Source organism: Arvicola amphibius, chromosome 1, assembly GCF_903992535.2.
Source record: "Arvicola amphibius chromosome 1, mArvAmp1.2, whole genome shotgun sequence".
Lineage (NCBI taxonomy): Eukaryota > Metazoa > Chordata > Mammalia > Rodentia > Cricetidae > Arvicola > Arvicola amphibius.
In genome coordinates this window covers 28,126,089-28,134,331 of record NC_052047.1, presented here as the reverse complement: position 1 = coordinate 28,134,331, position 8,243 = coordinate 28,126,089, and positions in this window count along the sequence as shown.

The window sequence follows — 8,243 nt, the reverse complement described above, 5'->3', positions numbered from 1 at the left end:
AGTGTTAGGAAGAGAGGCTCACTAAACCAAAATGGAGGTTTGGGGGGAGCGGGGAGGAAAGGGAGTGAGAGGGAGAGTCTGCCTTTAAATTAGTGAAAATTCTGGGGCTGCGTAGCAGTTAAGTTCGTGGCTGCTCTTGTAGAGGACTTGGGTTCAGTTCCCAGAATCAACATCAAGGATCCCAGTCATCCGGAACTCCAGTTCCAGGGCATCTGATGCCCTCTTCTGACCTCCATGGGCATCAGGCACACACGTGGTACACACACACACACACACACACACATTGGCAAAATCTTCATACACTAAAGTAAATAAATATAAAAAATGTAAAATAATGAAAATTCTGAGCTGAAGAATATTTTTATAAAATGTTCACTTTTTAATTTATGTGTCTGTGTGTTTTACCTGAATGTTATGTATATGTGCGGCATCCATGCAGTGTTTGAAGAGGTTTTGAATCCCCTGCCATATAGGCAACAGGAACTGGACCCAGGTCTTCTGCAAAAGCGGCAAGTGTTCTTAATTACTGACCCATCTCCTCGGCTCTATTTAATATTTTTTAAAGATAAAAACCGTGTGTGTGTGTGTGTTGTGTGTGTGTAAGTGTGCCTGTGTGTGTTTGGGGTGTTTGCCACATGTGTGCGGGTGTCTGTGGAGGCCAGAAGAGGGTGTTTGGATTCTCTGGAGCTGGAATTATAGGTTGATTCTGAGCTGTCGAATGTGGGGTGCTGGGAATTTGAAACTCAGATCCTCTGACAAGCAGCAAGCTGTCAATTGCTGAGGCCATCAATCTGTCCAACCCAAGAAGATTATTTTTACTTAATTTCTTTTACATAAATAACAGCCATAAAACTAGCTAATAAAAATTTCTTAAGCAAAATTCCTCCTGGAACACACTTTAATAAGCATATATATGTAATATAGTATGCACATTAGAGCTAACGTGCTTTTTAAAGATTGCCTGAGAAGAGAATTTCCTTTAGAGTTTCTATATTATTAACCAAATTACTACATTAAGAAAAGACATAATTTCACAGTCTGTGTTAATGGATTAAAATCAATGCGGTTTTATGCCTGCTGGCCCCTTTACGATCACAGGGCTTGCTAATTTGCCTCGCTCATGTGATCCTTGTGGCAGGGTGGCAGTGTTTCAACACGGGTTAGGGTTAAGAGTAATGGAAGTAATTAATCATAAGGAGGTCGGCTTTAAAAAAAAAAAAACAACTTTTCAAAAGGCTGCTGCAGACCCATGACATCATGCGGTAATTCTTAGAGTCACACAAACCAAGGCTCTCTCTGCTTCTGTTGTTGTTTAATCAATCACAGAGACAGGCTGACGTGTGGCTTGGTGGGAAGGGCTCGCCTAACAGGGAAGAGGCTTTGGATTCAAGTCCCCGGGACCATAACAATGGCAGAAGCAGCAAGCAACCCCACCAAACTCAGACTTTCGAGTTGTTCACAAATAGAAATGATGCCCCAGAGACATACAGGTGAGCCAGGCAGTGGTGGTGCACGCCTTTAATCCCAGCAGAGGCAGAGGCAGGTGGATCTCTGTGAGTTGCAAGGCCAGCCTGGTCTACAAGAGCTAGTTCCAGGACAGACTCCAAGCTACAGAGAACCCCAGTCCTCTAAAAATAAATAAAAATAAAAATAAAAAAGAAGAAATACAGGTGTATTGAGGTCTTCTTAAATTTTAAACAAACGCATTACCGGTCCCCTCCCTCTTTCCCTAATAGGAAACACTGATGGGCACTTGGGACCTTCCTAGGCTCTGCCCGGTGGTTTCTGAAGTGATAGAAATTGTTATGCCACCTGTCTCACTGGGCAGGCACTGTCTCACAGGGCAGACACTGGTATGGGAACATTTAAAAAATGATGAGTACTGAATTTTGAATTTCAGTTAGTTTTAATTTAATTATGCATGTGGCTGATAGTTACACACTGGATGGGTCAGCTTTAGACACTGTTCGAAGAAATAGGATCAGGTGCGAACCCAAGACCAGCCCCTTTGGCCTCATCTCCTCTCTATATCTCTCACTCTTCATTTCTCGTTCTGGATACAGGCACCTGGTACCTCTCACCTGCAGGGTCTGTGCTTGGCCAGAGAGATTCAGGATGGCGTCCAAAATCAAGGACTTTGTGAAGGTTGAGACAAGAGTAACAGGTTACGGAGAGAATGAACATTTGGTCATGGACCTGAGACCACACAGGCATGGCTCTTCTCACATAGACCTGTAATTGCAGACACCCATTTTAGCTCAAATTTATTTTCTCCTATATTAAGATATTGATTGAATTTCATTAAAATATTTATCAGAAGTAGCCCAGGAGGATACCAAGAAATTTAATGAATAGTGGATGATTTGGGGAATCCCTGGGATTATGGAGTCACACAAGCCGTAAGGGAACCGAAATGAGATGAGGAACTAGGGGTTAGGGAGGGAAGCAACCGGTCTGTTGGATCCAGAATAGGCAAAAACAGATGAGCAAAAGGGTTAATGGCATCTTGGCCACCCAGGCAGAAGGAAGCTCCAGTCACGGCTCTGATTATCTTGGAACACTCTGTGGGCTCTGGTCATGGTTAGCTATAAATGTAGCTGCTGGCGTGGGGACCGACAGTGCTGTCCCTGTTCCTTCTAGTCCAGTGGCCGGCTGAGTGGTGATGCTACAGAGTCATCTCTGCAGGGATAAAGCTGACTCTTCTGCTTGGGCAAGGAATAAAAAGGAATGTTCCTAGATTTCCGTGACCAAAGGAACTACTCAGTGCTTGAGGAGTGGGTAATAAAGAGGCAGAGTCTAAGACAGAAGATGTCCCATCAAGGGCTGCTGGACCCTAGAGTTCTTGGCATCACTTAGTTCGCTTATGTATCTGCTGAAAGAGTAGTGGACGGCACACCGTGACACAGTAACGAGGGAGATGCAGGACACAGGCAGGAGCTGGATGCTGAGCAAATGAACCAATAGAGACACAAACCAATTGACTTTCACCTCCTGACAGAAGTCTGAGGAGGAGTGACAGTGCATATTAGAGGGAGTTCAGTTAATGGGGGGGGAGGGAGCGGCTAGGAAGGACCCCTGAGGTGGGGGCTTGTGAGCAGAGGAGGGGAGTTTTCCTGGCCAGATTAGGGAAGAGAATTTTAGGGGCAGGATGCAGTGCTCTGTGCTCGGCCTTTCTGGCTTCTCTTGCAGCTATAGCTGTGGAGCTAGTTTCTCTGGCTACTTGACCCCAAGGTGTGATCTATCTCTACGGTTTAATGGCAGAATTATTGGGAAGGTGAAAAGTGATATGGGTTTGGGGGGTAGGGTGAGCTGGGGGGCGGGGATGAGCTGGAGAGATGACTCAGCAGTTAAGAGCATAAGTTGCTTTATTTATTTATTTATTTATTTTTATTTTTAATTTTTTAGAGGACCAAGTTTGGTTCCCAGCACCCACATCCTGACTCACAACCATCTGTAACTCAAATTCCTGGGGCAGTGGATACCCTCTTCTCGCTCTGGTGGAAAACTGCACACATGCATCACATAAAAAAAAATAAACCGTAAAAGCAAACAAACAGCACGATGATGATGAAGGGCTGGAAAGGGGGAATTTAACAGCAGCAGAGAGGGCCCTGTGATGGCTGTATTGGTTGTCAACTTGATTACCATTGGAGTTGACTAAAACCTGAGCACCTGGGTATACCTGCGAGGAAGTTTTTTTCTTCTTAATTAAATTGTTTGTAAGTGGGAAGAGCAACTTTTATCCTGGACCCAACTTCTGCTGCTACCTACCTAAAGGACACAGAAGAAGCAAGCTCTCTCTCTTTTGCTCTGCTTGCCCTCACTCTTGCTGGCAAGTTCATTCCTTTCCATTAGAGCATACGTCTTCAGGATTCTGCTCTAGACCAGCTAAGACATCCAACCTTATAGGCTGAACCAATACCAGATTCTTGGACTTTCCATTGGTAGACAGCCATTGTTAGATTAGCTGGACCACAGCCTGTAAGTCACTCTAATAAATCCCCTGCATTTCTGCCATTTCTGTTTCTCTGGAGAACCCTGACTATCAGAGGTCTGGATTGCATGGTGTGGGCAAACACAGAAGATGAAGGAACGCTCAAGGTTGGGGTGGCCAGTCATTACAGGATTGTATATTTAAAACCTCATGAGGGAAACCACCTAGAGCAATCCCGGAAGCATTTAACTTTAAGACCCCCCCCTATCTGTGGTATCAATAGGGGACCAGCATGGAAGCCCTTGGATTAATTTAATAGACATTTATATAGCAGTTATCAACATCCACGGAGCCCATGATACCACACAGAAGTGCCAGCAGGAGAGGCACCAAGCATGTAACCAGCAAGAGCAAGATCAGAGGGGAGCTGAAGGCCTGGGGTACATGTTTAATAACATAGCTTCCCCCTGGGCCCCAATACCATGGTAGATAGAAGGTCTTTAAAGTTTAACTGCCCCTGCTGGAGAAGATTAGTGGCAGTTTCAGCCCCAGGGCGAACGAGTCAGAGAAAGGACAAAGCAGTGTAGTCAGGCTCATGGATTAAATGTCTCTATGAGTGGCAGATGTGATATGCACATTTTGGCTAATCTTTTTTTTTTTTTTTTCTAGCTTGAGGCCTGGGGATGTTCTGTTATGTTTATGGGATCTGAGAAAGGGGAGAGGGAAGAACGGGGGCTCCAGAGCCCAGGGGCAGGATGTGAGTTTACTGGGACTTCAGCTTAAAGAGAGCCAGGTCCAGATAGATGGCCAGCCATGTTTAAGAAGAAAAGAGCAGGAAGGAGCCAGGAAAAGGGGAGCGAGGAGGAAGGCCGACAGCAGCGCTGAGGCAGGGACATTTGGGGCTCTGTGCACGGAGGCTGTGGGATGGAGACCCTCCGAGCTTTCTGAAGACTCTGGCTGCGCATGGGGGGAAACGGCGCAGGTGACTGCAGATAGCAGCACAGAGGAAACCGGGTACCTCCACAGTCTCAGAGTCCAGGCGTCTGAGGTCCGTGGACATGAAACCTCAGGCATTAGTAGCAGGAATCTTAGCTTCTGGTTTCTCTTTCTCTCTCTTTCTCTCTCTGTCTGCTGTCTTTTCCTGTCTCTCCTGCCTGTCTCTGTCTCTGCCTGTCTTTCCTTCTCTCCTCTCTCTCTCTCTCTCTCCTCTCTCTCTCTCTCTCCTTCTCTCTCTCTCTCCTCGTACATCCTCTCTCTCTCGTCTCTCTCTCTCCTCTCTCTGTCTCTCTGGTCTCTGTCTCTGTCTCTCTCCTGTCTCTCTCCTCTCTCTCTCTCTCTCATCTCTCCTCCTCTCTCTCTTCTCTCTCTCTCTCTCTGGCAAAAGCAGTGGTAGCTCAGTTCACCCATGCCCTGCTAAGTGAGAGACTAGGGGGTACGCTTGGAGCAGCAGGCCCTCTCAGATTACAGAACACATTCTCAGACTGCTTTATGGAGGGAGAGAGCGTGGTGTTCTGGTCTCCACGTGTGCTAGTGAGACAATTGTCTGAACAGGCTCCAGCTTCCTAAGAAGCTGTCCCATGGCCATTGCCATAGGATGTACCCAGCAGGACAGGGAAAGGCAAGGCCCCTATACCACAGGCAGCTTCTCCAGCTCTCCTGTATGTGGATGGCTTCAAGGGTCAGGCTGCAAGTGTGGCACAAACAGGGTTTCTGTGCAGACTGGGCACGGCTGCCTGTGGAAACTTTGCCTGCAGTGAGTGGCTGGTTTTGTTCTGATGTAGGTTTTAGTAAAAAAAAAATATAAAATAAATATTTTTAAAAAATAGTGTGTATAGGGGCAGGGAGCAGGAGCTGTGTGGAAGTCAGGGACCTATTTTCGGGAGCTAGTTCCCTCTTACCACCACCTGGGGCCTGGGGAGCAAACTCAAACTGTCAGGTCTTTTGCCTGCCAGCCATCACACCAGCTCCAAACATGTGTTTCTTCTGTCCCGCTGTGCACAGCCCAGTTGATCTTAAACTGCAGGCATTGCTTAGCCTAAGTGCTGGAGTGCACATAAGAATGAAGAGGAAGAACTCATAGGGTATTGGTGGGCAGGGGGGCATTTGTTGCCTGTACTGTGTTTCTCAATCCTGTCTGTAGGCAAAGACGTCAAACTGAAAAAGAACAAATTAACAGAAAGCAAGAGTGAGATACTGTAGGGCAATGATGTGTGGAGTTTAACCTCTAAGCCGTCAGTATCAAGCCCAGGAGGTGCTCTGACGTAAGGCACCCCAAATAGGTGGAGTATAATACAATGACCCTCACTTGCCCACTGGCTTCTAACCCAGGCTTTTCTGTTGACTGGGGTTGTTGATCAGAAGCTCTGTCTACCACTTACCCGAGGGCCTTGTAGAGAAACAAAATGAAAAGAGTGGGAAAAAATAGGAACAAGGAATTCTTTAAAGCAAAGGTCCCATCTCTCTGATGAGGCAGGGACACTAAGAGACAAACATTCACAGTCCAAGAAGACAGTTAAAAGGTGTGTGCTACTTGAGAAATCAATTTTCTCTAGAATCTAGGAAGGCCTTAAGGTTATAGAAATATGTATAATAAGGCAGGACTTGGGAAGAACAAGAGGAAATACAATGAGCAGGATGCTAAGGCTGGGAAGCAGAGGGACTTCTCTCAGGAGAATGGCTAACATCTACAGATCCATAAGGAAGCTAATCTGGAACCCTGGGTGAGAGGAACAGGATCTGGAGGAACAGCCAGGGCTGTGACTCTTGAGCAAGATGGAAGAAGGTGAGAATTTACAGCTGTTATAGCTCCAATAACATGGAAACATGAGTTGGCACTTAAATTATCTCGTAGGGGAGAGAACAAGAGAAGGAACCAGATGCCCTTCCAAAAGGAGTTGATGTTCAACAAAACAGGGAGGTATTTCTTAGCGATGTTGATCAAGTCCACAGTAAGAGCAACCACCATTGAAGCTGAGGCGATTGTCCAACAAGGTTACATGATGGATAGAGAGGACGGATGGCAAGGAAAACGGATGTAAGATAGGGGTAGTGTTCCTGGATCTATTTGTATAGTTGATGTAAGGAGTGTTCAGATACTTCCTATCATCATGAGGGATGTGTGATTAAGGACATGACCTTGCGACCTAGGAGAAGACATGGTATGCCATCTGGGAGCAGGGCGGGTTGGAGCAGAAGCTAGTCCTGATGGGACAGTATCTTCCAGAAGGGATCATCCCTACCCAGAAGATTTCAACATTTTGTCATTCATGATTGCCTTCTCTCTTGCAGTGGAAGACCAATGTACAAAGGCCCGGGAAGACATTACTAAGTCCATAGAGGAGAACTCAAAGAGGGTACTGCAAGCGTGTGAGGTTTTTGTGGGGGGGAGAGGAACAGTTCTAGAAAAAGAGCATGCTGTTAAGAACTCAACTCCAATTTTCTGGTAGCATCAGGGCTGACGTCACATGAGCAATGTCATTCTGTAGCAGCTGAGCAGAAAGCAATGGACCTTGAAGCCCGACTGCCAAGCCTTGAGGAAGTCTGCCTCTTGGAGAGGAGGAGGCAGACCGCTGGGACTCCTAGGTACCCCATTATAGTGATGTTACCCATATCATGGGCAGTCAAGGATCTGCCAAGCATGGTTCGTGTGGGGAGGCAAATATGAAAGGAAGGAGAAATCTTAGCAAGCCGGGTCCTCTGGCTTCAGAAAACCAGTACTGAGGAGAAGGGCTTTACTACTGTGGCCCACAAGACTACAAGTAGTGATGTTTTTTTATTGCTCACAGTTTCTAAGAGAATATGGCTTCATGTCCCTCACATCTTACCTTCCATTCCTGAAAAGACTCAGCACAGTTTTCAAGGGGAAGAGAGTATCTGGGCATGATGGAAGGAACAAAAATTCTCCGGTAAACCCACAGGATAGATTTAAGGAATCTTCAATACAGTGTGATGACAATTATTATAGTCTAGATAGAGTACTACCACCGAGATGGAGCCATAATGAAAGCATGGGGAGGAAGAAGGGTTTAGTCAGCTTATATGTGGTGGAGACGAGAGCTGCTTTGTTTGTCCCGTCTGACAGGAACCGAATAACCACACAGAAACTATATTAATTAAATCACTGCTTGGCCCATTAGCTCTAGCTTCTTACCTGGCTACTCTTATATTAATTTAACCCATCTCCATTAATCTGTGTATCACCATGTGTCAGTGGCTTACCAGCAAAGTTTTGGCAGGTCTGAGTCTGGCGCAGCTCCATGGTGTCTCTCTAACTCCGCTCTTCTTTCTCCATCAACATACAGCCTAGATA